General features: G+C 52.0%; 1 long non-coding RNA gene across 1 annotated transcript in view; it reads right to left on the bottom strand.

Moving 5' to 3' along the window:
* Positions 1 to 13254, bottom strand: part of LOC142249690 (uncharacterized) — a 185242-nt gene that overhangs the window by 22210 nt on the left and 149778 nt on the right. The window lies entirely within an intron of this gene.

The raw sequence follows: 13254 nt of genomic DNA, 5'->3' as shown, positions 1-13254 counted from the left end.
GCATAAGAATAACTTCTCCTGGGAGGTCAGCATAGAAGAACTAAAACTGGTATATGGGAGAGAAAGGAGGGAGCTTAAATAATGAAAGAAAGTGTCAGCAAGGTGCAGCATGTGAGATTAGAGTTATATGGAATCTCAGCAGGATCAAAAAGGAACTCTTAACTTATTCAACACAAAATGAAGCTAAATCTTCTGCAGTCATGTTAAAGAGGACCTACTAATCTGTAATCTCCATGACCTTCTAATCTCAGATTCCCAACAATCTCAGCCAGGCACAAAACACGTGACAACTAACATGCAAAATGAGCTACGCATATACACATAACACATCTATATCAGAAGATCAGGTTTCTTTTTATGTCATTCATCCATAGATGTAACAGCATTACCTTTTTAAGAATTTTTTTTTAGTAAAAGTCAGCTGAGACGCAGGAAGATCTGGATCATGGAGGCTTGAAGTCCATAAAAGGGACAGGAGTAGGATTCCAGCGTCACAATCTTCACAAAATCATACGTTTATCAAAAATATTACAAATCCCAATCCCAAAACACAAGGATATTTAGCAAATGTAGTTTAGACAAACGTTTTTAGTCATTGCAAATTAAAGGGAACCTGTCAGGTGCAATATGCACACAGAACCATGAGCAGTTTTGGTGCATATTGCTAATCCTTGCCTAACAGTCCCAACCTATATTAGCATAGGTGATGTGTGTACCTTACCTGTCCGTTGCTACAGCCTCAGACGCCGGGCACTGCGCATGATCAGGTCACCACTCTTCCGGTCATGCGCATTATGAAGCTGGGTGTACGCATCATGGCTTGAGAGAGGTCTAATGCGCATGACTGGAAGTGCCGAGGGCTTCTCATCATGTGCACTGCTTGGTGTCTGAGGCTGCAGCAACGGACAGGTACATGCGTCATGTCACGCTCCCCGGGCCCTCGGCTCCCCTTCCCGGGTCTCCTGTCCCGCTCCCCGGCTCACCTGCCACGCTCCCCGCGTCCCAGTCTCTTGTGCCCGTCCTTCCTAGGCTCCCTGGCCGCCGATCCCGGCGCCCGACGGCCTCCCAGGCCCTGGCCGGCTCCCCTGCGTCCTCCTCTCAGCCTTCTTCCCTGGCTTCTGGCACCCGGGCCGCGCGCATGCGCATTAGGGCGCGCGCAGCGGTCACTGACCCTTTCTTAAAGGGCCAGCGCCCATTAACAGGAAATGAGGTTAGACAGGTACGGGGTATAAAGGGGGTTCTTGTCCAAGGGGGCGGGGCCTGATCTTCGTGTTTTCTGAGCTAGGAGTCAGGTCTCCTTGTGTTTTCCTGCCATACTTACGTATCTCTCTTCTAGAGCTGATCCCGCCTCGCCATCCAGTCCTGCTGAATCCCGAGCCCCGCACGCTGTCCGTCTGCCATCTGACAGTCCGTACCATCTCGGATCCCTGCGGTGACCCGTCATCTCGCTCCAAAGGTTCCGGACCCCGCCTGACATCATCTTGGCTTCCGAACCTGAGCTACGTCACCCGGACTGCCATCTGTGACTCCGTGGTCCCAGGGACTCCTCCGCTACCTTCACTTGCACGGACTGTTCTGCTGCCCATCAGTGCTTCAGCTACCGGACTCCCTTCCACCATCTTAGAGTTCGGCCCAGTGGATCCAACTCCTGGGTCTGCCCGACCGCCCGGCCCTGACAGTAAGATCAGGCCATGGATCCCGCTGCAGCACTATTGGCCCTGCAAGAGGAACTCCAACGCCAGCGTGAAGTCCAGACCCGCATGCTGCAATTTATGACCTCCGTGGACACCCGCCTGTACACGTTACAAGCATCAATGACGCCTGCGGCAACCAGGTCCCCCACTAGGCAATCCACGGCTCCCGCACCAGTGGCAGCCGCGTCGGATGCCTCCCGACTCCGTTTGGCGTCACCACCTCGTTATGCTGGAGATCCCAAGACCTGCAGGGGCTTCATAAACCAATGTTCCCTTCATTTCACGCAGCTGCCACATCTGTTCGCCTCCGACCAAGCCAAGGTCGCCTTTATAATGTCTCACCTGGAGGGCGAGGCACTGGCGTGGATGAACCCCTTGTGGGAGAAGGAGGACCCCATGACCAAGGATCTTCAAGAGTTCCTGCAGGCCTTTCACAGTACCTTTGACGAGCCGGGACGCGCCTCTGCGTCTGCTTCATCACTTCTCCGCCTACGTCAAGGAACACTGACGGTGGGCCAATACGCCATCCGTTTCCGCACTTTGGCTTCTGAACTCGGGTGGAATAATGAGGCCCTGACAGCCGCCTTCTGGGAAGGACTTTCGAGTCGCATCAAAGATGAGTTGGCGGGTCGTGACGTGCCCTCCACCCTAGATGCCCTGATTGCCCTAGCCACTCGAGTGGACATTCGTTTTCAGGAGCGCTCCAAAGAGCTGGTTCGTGAGCGACGTGCGGTACGGCACTCCTCCCCGCCACAGAAATCCTCTGTGCCACAGTCATCAACAGCTGGGATTCCTGTCCACGAACCCATGCAGGTTGACCGAGTACGACAGTCTGACCAACGTCGAGCAGAGCGGCTCGCCAAGGGCCTCTGCTTTTACTGCGGAGAGGGCACACATCTCCTACGCTCCTGTCCGGAAAGGCCGGGAAACTCCAAAGCCTAGGGTTGGTAGGAGAGGCCACCCTAGGTGCTGGGACTCTCTCAGACCCAGTTATGTGGACGGTACAAGTATCAACAGGAGAGACGCGCTTCACGGCTGAGGCATACCTCGACTCCGGAGCAGCAGGCAATTTTATCCAGCAGGCCACGGTGGACAAATACCAGCTGCCTGTTACTCTACTCGAGAAGCCCCTACTGATTGCCTCGGTGGATGGGAGACCCCTCTCTGATACCATCTCCTGGATCACCAAGCCGGTGGAACTGCGTATCGGTGCTCTGCACACCGAGAACATCTCTCTCTACGTCCTTCCACACATGTCCCATCAAATCCTGCTGGGACTTCCTTGGTTGCGAACACACGAACCATCAGTCAGCTGGGGTACTGGCGAAATCACCCGTTGGGGCTCTGCCTGTCATGAAAGATGTTTAAAGTCTATACAACCAGTCCGACGACCTCCGGTTCCTGAGTACCTACCGGGTCTGCCCTCGGCCTATTGGCCCTTCGCGGACGTTTTTGACAAGAAGGAGTCTGAGGTACTTCCGCCACACCGTCCCTACGATTGCGCCATCGACCTGCTCCCAGGAACAACACCACCTCGAGGACGGATATATCCGTTGTCTCCAGCCGAAACCAGGGCCATGTCCACCTACATCACGGAAAGCCTGGCAAAGGGATTCATCCGGAGATCCTCCTCTCCTGCGGGAGCAGGCTTCTTCTTCGTTAAGAAGAAAGAGGGTGACCTACGCCCATGCATTGACTACCGGGGCTTGAATCAGATTACCATAAAAAACAAGTACCCCCTACCGCTCATCCCCGAATTATTCGATCGGCTCAGAGGAGCCCGTGTGTTCACCAAACTGGATCTTCGGGGTGCCTACAACCTAGTTCGTATCCGCTCTGGAGACGAATGGAAGACCGCGTTTAATACTCGCGATGGGCACTATGAATACTGCGTGATGCCCTTCGGTCTGTGTAACGCTCCTGCCGTATTCCAAGAACTGGTGAACGACATTTTCCGGGACCTCCTCTACGTATGTGTAGTAGTTTATCTGGATGACATCCTTGTCTTCTCTCCGGACCTCCAGACCCACAGAGAGAACGTAAAGCTGGTTCTACAAAGACTGAGAGAGAATCGTCTCTACGCCAAATATGAAAAGTGCGTCTTTGAGCAGTCTTCTCTTCCTTTCCTGGGATACATCATCTCGGGTACTGGGCTGCAGATGGATCCAAAGAAGGTCTCCTCCATCCTCCACTGGCCTCCCCCTTCTGGACTGAAGGCAATCCAACGGTTCCTGGGATTTGCCAACTACTACCGCCAGTTTATCCCTCACTTCTCCGCCCTGACTGCTCCTCTCTCCGCTCTGACCAAAAAGGAGGCTAATCCAAAGGACTGGTCACCTGCGGCCGACGCCGCGTTTTGCTCCCTGAAGCGAGCATTCGCCTCCTCTCCTGTACTCCACCGACCGGAGTTAAACCGCCAGTTCACCTTAGAGGTGGATGCCTCCTCCTCAGGAGCCGGAGCAGTGCTCATGCAAAAATCCTCCTCCGGGTAAGATGGTGACTTGCGGTTTCTTCTCTAAAAGCTTCTCAGCACCTGAACGTAATTACACCATCGGTGACCGAGAACTATTAGCGGTCAAACTGGCTCTGGAGGAGTGGCGCTACCTCCTGGAAGGAGCAGTGTACCCTGTGATTATCTACACGGACCACAAGAACCTGGAATACCTGCGGTCCGCTCAGCGACTGAACCCACGACAAGCCAGGTGGTCCTTATTCTTTGCCAGGTTTGACTTCCAGCTTCACTTCCGACCCGCAGACAAGAATATACGCGCTGATGCCTTGTCTAGGTCTCTCATGCCTCTGGAGCAGGAGGAAGAGACTACCCAACCTATCATCTCTCCTAGCAAGATTGTTCCGGTGGCTCCTGTCACTCTGGCCCAGATACCACCCGGGAAGACCTATGTCTCTGAGACCGACAGGCAAAAAGTGTTACACTGGGGTCATGCCTCGAAAACAGCCGGCCATGCAGGCCAGAAGAGAACATGGGGTGCGATTGTACGCCATTACTGGTGGCCATCCCTTCGCACGGACGTTGCCGCCTTTGTCTCTGCCTGCCCCTCTTGTGCCAGGAACAAGACGCCCAAACACCTGCCCTATGGCCGTCTTCTGCCTCTGCCGATACCCTCAGTTCCATGGCAACACATAGCGATGGACTTTATTACGGACTTGCCAGTATCATCCGGACACACAGTCATATGGGTCGTGGTGGATCGGTTCTCCAAAATGGCTCACTTCGTCCCTATGCCCGGACTGCCCTCTGCTCAGGAACTCGCGGAAGCCTATATACAACATATCTTCCGCTTGCATGGCTTTCCTTCCCACATCGTGTCCGACAGAGGAACTCAGTTCACCTCCCGCTTCTGGAGGGCTCTCTGCAAACATCTGGGAGTGACTCTGGACTTTTCTTCCGCTTACCATCCTCAGTCTAATGGCCAAGTGGAAAGGGTCAATCAAATCTTGACCTCCTTCTTACGTCACTATGTCAACGCCCATCACGACGACTGGTCCACGCTTCTGCCTTGGGCTGAATTCTCCCATAACCACCACGTCAGTGAGTCGTCCTCCAAATCTCCCTTCCATGTCGTTTACGGACTGCAGCCTTCCGTCCCGTTGCCTATATCCCCTTCTTCGGATGTCCCTGCTGCTGATACTGTAGCCCGTGACTTCGCTACCATTTGGGACTCTGTCAAGGCGTCCCTTGGGCGCGCTTCCCAGCGGATGAAGAAACACGCTGACAAAAGGCGTCTAGATCCTCCGTGTTTCTCTCCTGGTGACCTGGTCTGGCTTGCTTCCCAGTACATCCGACTGAAGATACCTTCCTACAAGCTGGGTCCTCGCTACATCGGGCCGTTTAAGGTCCTCAGCAAGATCAATGAGGTCTCCTACAAACTGAGGCTTCCGACCACGATGAAAATACCCAACTCCTTCCACGTCTCTCTACTCAAGCCGGTGTTCCTTGGTCCCTTCTCCGCTGCTGCCAGTCCGGCTCCTCCTCCTATTGCTGAGGACGACATCTATGCGGTAAGGGATATCGTGGCCATGAAGACTGTTCGTGGCTGGCAGTTCTTCCTGGTGGACTGGGAGGGGTATGGTCCTGAGGATAGATCCTGGGAACCCAGGGAGAACGTGGGCTCTCCTCTGATCCGTGCCTTCATGTCCCGGTTGCGGGGAGGGGGGCGTGGGGAGGGGGGTACTGTCACGCTCCCCGGGCCCTCGGCTCCCCTTCCCGGGTCTCCTGTCCCGCTCCCCGGCTCACCTGCCACGCTCCCCGCGTCCCAGTCTCTTGTGCCCGTCCTTCCTAGGCTCCCTGGCCGCCGATCCCGGCGCCCGACGGCCTCCCAGGCCCTGGCCGGCTCCCCTGCGTCCTCCTCTCAGCCTCCTTCCCTGGCTTCTGGCACCCGGGCCGCGCGCATGCGCATTAGGGCGCGCGCGCGGTCACTGACCCTTTCTTAAAGGGCCAGCGCCCATTAACAGGAAATGAGGTTAGACAGGTACGGGGTATAAAGGGGGTTCTTGTCCAAGGGGGCGGGGCCTGATCTTCGTGTTTTCTGAGCTAGGAGTCAGGTCTCCTTGTGTTTTCCTGCCATACTTACGTATCTCTCTTCTAGAGCTGATCCCGCCTCGACATCCAGTCCTGCTGAATCCCGAGCCCCGCACGCTGTCCGTCTGCCATCTGACAGTCCGTACCATCTCGGATCCCTGCGGTGACCCGTCATCTCGCTCCAAAGGTTCCGGACCCCGCCTGACATCATCTTGGCTTCCGAACCTGAGCTACGTCACCCGGACTGCCATCTGTGACTCCGTGGTCCCAGGGACTCCTCCGCTACCTTCACTTGCACGGACTGTTCTGCTGCCCATCAGTGCTTCAGCTACCGGACTCCCTTCCACCATCTTAGAGTTCGGCCCAGTGGATCCACCTCCTGGGTCTGCCCGACCGCCCGGCCCTGACACGTCACCATTGGTGATGACGCTCTCATACCAAATGGTATGCAACCAAATATTAAGCTGAAGGTGTGAACAATTTTTTTCTGTCCCATTTTTGGATTTTTGTGTGAAATGATGTTCAATTTGCCTTTTCTTTATCTTTTTTTTTTTTTTATTTTTCCAATACACACAAATAAATAAACATGTGTATAACAAAACGTGTAATTGCAATATTATAATGTGATAAATACTTTATTTTCTGGAACAATTTCAAGGATGCGAACACTTTCGGCCATGAATGTATATACACAATGACATTTTATGTGATGTACTTGGTCAGAAAACAAGGCTTTATCTTTATCCAAGTTTCACATTATGAGGTCTTGTCTTTTTGCAAGATAAGTTGTAGTTTTTCAAGTGACATTTTACCAAACACATACACTATATGGTTTTAATGAAAGAAAAAACAATTATACTATACTTTCCATCATTTACTGATCTCTATAAATAAGTAGTTCACTGAAATTCTCATGCTTCAGCATATACAGGGTGGTCCAAAAGTAGGTGGACAGAAAATAATTTATTTTGCTTTATGTATAAAATTATATTTACTAGCAAAAGCATAACATTGACAATTAAATTGTATTCTGAACAATAATACAAAAGCCCTTATATTTTATCAATGCAGGTGCTCAAACTGTTTTCCATTACAATTTGCACAGCTTTGAAGTCTGCCTCTTACACTTCGACTAACATTTTTGTACAAGTCTCTTTGGGTATTAATTTCTTGAAATGCATCTCTTATGTAATTTTTCAAATCACTGACACTTTTTGGTTTTCGACTACTTTGTCCTTGAGTACTCCCCAGAAGAAAAAATCCATTGGGGTCAGGGCCGGCGCCAGCACCCGGCAAACCCGGTCAAATGCCGGGGCCCTGAGCTGCCGGGGGGCCCACTCGCGGTGGCAGGAGTGGCGCACCGCTACTCAGGGGGGCCCGGTGGCCGTGCTGTCACCGCCCCCCGCCGAGGATCGCGCTTTCAATTGCATCGGCATCGCAGGTGCCGATACAATTGAGAGCAATGATGAGGGAGTGAGCGGCGCTCTCTCTCTCTTATCATTCTCCCTTCTGTGACTGTCGGCGTTCTGACAGCTCTGCAGCGAGCGCGGTGACGTCATCACTGCGCGCCTGCTGAGAGGTCAGAGCGAGCGACAGCAATGGACGACGCGCCGAGGAGACCAGATCAGTGGGGGAACGAGTGAGCCGCCCCTCTACTGACACTGGGCTCCCCTGACTCACAGGGCGGCCACTACACAGCGGCACTAGTACACATAGGGGCCCGGCAGCCGCTCTGCAGAGCCGGCTGCCGGGCCCCTATGTGTAGTGCCGCTGTGTAGTGGCCGACAATGCGACCGTCAGGGTGCCGGCCTGTGAGTCAGGGGAGCCCAGTGTCAGTAGAGGGGCCCCTGACCTGGAGAGGCCACCAGCCGTTTCTGAGCTGCAGGAGAGCTCCTGACCTGCACAGAAGACGGAATAAGCCATCCTGCAGGACCTGCGATGATGTCACGCCCATGTGACTGTGTGGGAGGAGACACAGGATGCCTGGCAGAAAGCAAAGATACTTAATCTTGAAGGAGATTTGGACACATGACTGGTAATAAGAAAAGAGGGGACATGAGGGGAAAGGGGGCTGCAGGGTGAGTGGCATATGAGGGCTGCACACTGTGACAGAAGGATGTGAAGGGTGCCGAGTGTTTGAGAGGGGTAAGTTGGGGTACAGGCTGTGTGAGATATGGGGAGCAGGGTGTGTGAGATATGGGGGTGTAGTGTGTGTGATCTGGGGGGTGCAGGCTGTGTGAGATGTGGGGGTGTAGTGTGTATGATATGGGGGTGCAGGCTGTATGGGGAGCAGGGTGTGTGAAATATGGGGGTGTAGTGTGTGTGATCTGGGGGGTGCAGGCTGTATGGGGAGCAGGGTGTGTGAGATATGGGGGTGTAGTGTGTGATATGGGGGTGCAGGCTGTATGGGGAGCAGGGTGTGTGACATATGGGGGTGTAGTGTGTGTGATATGGGGGTGCAGGCTGTATGGGGAGCAGGGTGTGTGACATATGGGGGTGTAGTGTGTGTGATCTGGGGGGTGCAGGCTGTATGGGGAGCAGGGTGTGTGAGATATGGGGGTGTAGTGTGTGTGTGATATGGGGGTGCAGGCTGTATGGGGAGCAGGGTGTGTGAGATATGGGGGCAGGGGAGTAACTACCGCGGTCGTAGGGGTCGGAAGGAGAAGAGAGGTACTTGTTTTTTTATTTTGCTGGCTGCATGACACATGGAGGCCTGGGGGTGCTGGCTGCATGATACATGGAGGTCTATGGGACTACATAATTATTCCGTACCCTAAGTGTCGGTGTACGTGGAGGGGGGCCCCGGTCCAAATTTTGCACCAGGGCCCATCAAACTCTAGTTACGCCACTGAGTATTAATCACTGTATTCTACATGAGGGTGCCTACTGCTATCTGGCTCTGCACTGTTCTGTATACAGGCTGTGCTATGTTATATAGCACAGCCTGTATATAGCACAGTGCAGAGCCAGATAGCAATAGGCACCCTCATGTAGCATACAGCTTGTATATAGCCTATATACAAGCTGTATGCTACATGAGGGTGCCTATTGCTATCTGGCTCTGCACTGTGCTATATACAGGCTGTGCTATATACAAGCTGTATGCTACATGAGGGTGCCTAATGCTATCTGGCTCTGCACTGTGCTGTCTGGGTCTGCACTGTACTATATAGGGGCTCTGCACTACATGAGGGTGCTTAATGCTATCTGGCTCTGCACTGTGGTATATAGGGGCTATATACTACATGAGGGTGCCTAATGCTATCTGGCTCTGCACTCTGGTATTTAGGGGCTATATACTACATGAGGGTGCCTAATGCTATATGTGTCTGCATTGTGCTATATGTGGGCTGTATACTACATGAGGGTGCCTATTGCTATCTGGGTCTGCATTGTGCTATAAGTGGGCTATATACTACATGCTATCTAGGTCTGCATTGTGCTATATTGGGGCTGCTTAATGTTATATGGGGGCTGCATAGTGCATATGGGGGCTACATAATACTATATGGAGGACAATGGGGGCTTCATAACACAATATGGGGGCTGCAAACTACTATACCCCCAGAGTTGTATGTCCCCTCCACCCAGGTGCTGTATGCCCCCCAGAGTTGTATGTCCCCTCCACCCAGGTGCTGTATACCCCCCAGAGCTGTATGTCTGTATGTTCCCTCCACCCAGGAGCTGTATACCCCCTCAGAGCTGTATACCCCCAGAGCTGCATGTCACCCCCCACCCCACAGCTGTTTGTCCCCTCCTCCTCAGTCACTGGCCTCCTCTAGAGCTGTATGCCCCCCATTGCTGTATACCCCTTTCCTCAGTAATATATATTCCCCCAGTAATGTGTTTGTCCCCAGCCTCTCTTGTGATGTATATACAGCAGTGTTAGTGTGCTCTATGTGCGGCCATGTCTGTTAGACAAGCCGGGAGGTGAGTGAGGCTGTTGCCGGCTTCCCAATATTAGAAATATAAATACAGGATAAATATATAAAAATAATGTGTGTGTGTGTGCTGTATGATGTGTATCTATGTATGTCAGTGTATATGACTGTGTCTAGATTTATGTCTATTTATGTGTTTTTGTGAACTTCTCTTTAAATAAGTATGCATACGTATGCCTGTATGTATCTGTGCATGTCTATGTGTGGATGGGGCCCACTGAGACTCTTTCGCCCAGGGCCCACAAAAACCTGGAGCCGGCCCTGATTGGGGTCAAGTCTGGTGAACGTGCTGGACAATCAAGTGGGCCTCTTCTGCCAATCCATTTATTAGGAAATGTTTCATCAAGATACTCGCAGACTACTATTGAATAATGTGGAGGGTCCCCATCTTGTTGGAAATAAAGGCCATTTGAATTAGGCTGTTGCTGTAACTGGGTAACAACTTGATTCATTAGAATTTCGAGATACTTATCTCCAGTGACTGTTCCATCAAAAAATATTGGTCCTAAAACACCAAAACTTCAAATACCACCCCAAACATTGACACCAGGCTCATTTAGTTGTTGCTCTAATGTTAAATGCATGTTCTCATTATACTAGTAAATACAATTATGTCTGTTAACATGGCCGGATAATTTGAAAGAAGCTTCATCAGTCCACATAATGTTATCTAAAATTACTGGATTTTCTTCAATTTCGTTAAGCATAATCTCACTAAATTGCAGCCGCCTGTCTGGATCATCCCCCAATAAACCATGAATTAGACATGGACAATAAGCTTTCCACCCAATAGATTTCAGGATTCTCATGATAGAAGCTCGTGAAATTCCCAATTCTAAAGAGACTCTTTTGGTGAATTTTTTTGGACTCTGAACAAATGTTTCCGCAACAAGTTATTTATTATGTTCTGTACAGGCTGTTTTGGGTTGACCAGTTTTTGGAGCATTAAGGATTAAGCCAGTGGCATCGAATTTGTCATGAATGCGGTAAATGGTTTGTCTCTTTGGGACTTGAGTACCAAATGTTTCAACCCAATTTACTCTAACGGTTTCAGCAGTTTGAGTTTTCCAATACTCTTTTAAAATCCATTTTCTTTGATCTGTATTTAAATTATTTGCCATTATGGATTATCTGAATTATCTGAAAAGAAAACAGTTTTGGGGGAGATTTATCTTAGAAAACTGGATCTGGGAAACGGACTCAGTTGCCCTTAGCAACCAATCAGATTCCAACTTTCATTTTCCAAAGAGTCTGTGAAGAATGAAAAGTGGAATCTGATTGGTTGCTAAGGGCAACTGAGTCAGTTTCACTTTACACCATGTTTGATAAATCTCCCCCTTCATAACCCTATTACACATACTGTCCACCTACTTTTGGACCACCCGGTATATTGAATTACCAATTCTCTGCTCTCCTTCTTGTATCCTTAGTAAGAAAAAAGTCAAATATGAATTTGTGACAATGAGATCAGGTAACCATGAAGGGAATTAAAATGTTTGTAACCCAGGTACCTGTTTGTCACCAACATAAAGAGTTTTGCCTAAAGGGTGCTTTATACGCTGCGACATCGCTAGCGATCTCGTTAGCGATGTGACACGCCAGATCGCATTTGTGATCTGGCGTGTCAGATCGCTAACGAGATTGCTAGCGATGTCGCAGTGTGTAAAGCACCCTTAGGGGAACTTTGCACACTACGACATCGCAAGCCGATGGTAGCGATGCCGAGTGCGATAGTCCACGCCCCCGTCGCAGCTGCAATATCTTGTGATAGCTGCCGTAGCGAACATTATCGCTACGGCAGCTTCACATGCACTTACCTGCCCTGCGACGTAGCTCTGGCCGGCGACCTGCCTCCTTCCTAAGGCGATGTTCCTCGCTCCTGCGGCTTCACACACAGCGATGTGTGCAGCCGCAGGAATGAGGAACAACATCGTAACATCGGTCCTTCCGAAATTATGGAAATGACCGATGCTACACCGATCATACGATTTCGACGCTTTTGCGCTCGTTAATCGTAGTAAAAAGGATTCACATACTACGATGTCGACAGCGACGCTGGATGTGCGTCACTTTCGATTTGACCCCACCGACATCGCACCTGCGATGTCGTAGTGTGCAAAGTACCCCTTAGGGTTGTCGCGGGCGGGGAGGAGGGTGTCAGCACACCGCGCTTACCCCTTCTGCTCGGGTCCGGCGGCTGCCGCTGCTCAGTGGTGGCTCGAGCTGTGGGCCGGATCCCGGGGGTTCTCGAGCGGCGCTCCTCGCCCGTGAGTGAAAGGGGGGTTGTTGGGTGTGGGGATTGTTGATTGTCCGTGACGCCACCCACGGTTGTGGTGATTTCACCACCGCTGCTCAGTATGGGGCTCCCGGGGATGGTGATGCGGAGCAGCCAGGTGTTGGGTTGCCCCTCCGTGGGTAGGGGTTGGTGATCCCGGGGCCCGGTGATGGCTTGGGAGGTGCAGGGCCTGGTGGGCGCAGGGACGTGGGGGGGCAGCGCTGTGCCTTGCGGCACTGTGGTACTCACTCAGCCTGAGACGCTGACACAGTTTGTACGGTAAACCAAACGGCTGGTAAGACGGTCCCACGGACGGCTGCTTTTGCTCTCCCGGTAGGTGACGGTGATGTCCCTCTTCCTTGCACCTTTGTGTACTTGTTGGTTGCGATGGGTCCCCACCGGTAACCCGCTCCCCGGCTTCAAGCTGGGCCGGAGGAGCTCTACTCTTTGCCCGCAGGCGCTGGCCCTAAGAGACTGGTGCCTTGGCGGTGGCGGTGTCTCTCTTACACTGGCTGGGCTGTTGCCTTCAATCGGGACTTGGTTGTTGGGGGATCTACGTCCCCTTCACTGACGGATTCGGCAAATTTGGCAACTCCTAGCCTTGCCGGGGTCCGAGAGGCCCCTGCCCTGGTGCTGACTGTCTTTCGGAACACTGCTCCAGACCGCCGGGCACACAGCCTACGGGGTCCTTCCAGGAACTTCCAAACTGTTCTTCTCCAGACAGTCACCGCCGTTGCTGACCTTGCTGACTTGTCCTGCACACAGCTGGACTCTCTCTGCAGCTTTCTTTCTGTCACTTTCTCC

This window comes from Anomaloglossus baeobatrachus, chromosome 1, assembly GCF_048569485.1.
Source record: "Anomaloglossus baeobatrachus isolate aAnoBae1 chromosome 1, aAnoBae1.hap1, whole genome shotgun sequence".
Lineage (NCBI taxonomy): Eukaryota > Metazoa > Chordata > Amphibia > Anura > Aromobatidae > Anomaloglossus > Anomaloglossus baeobatrachus.
This window is presented reverse-complemented; position numbering and strand designations above follow the sequence as displayed.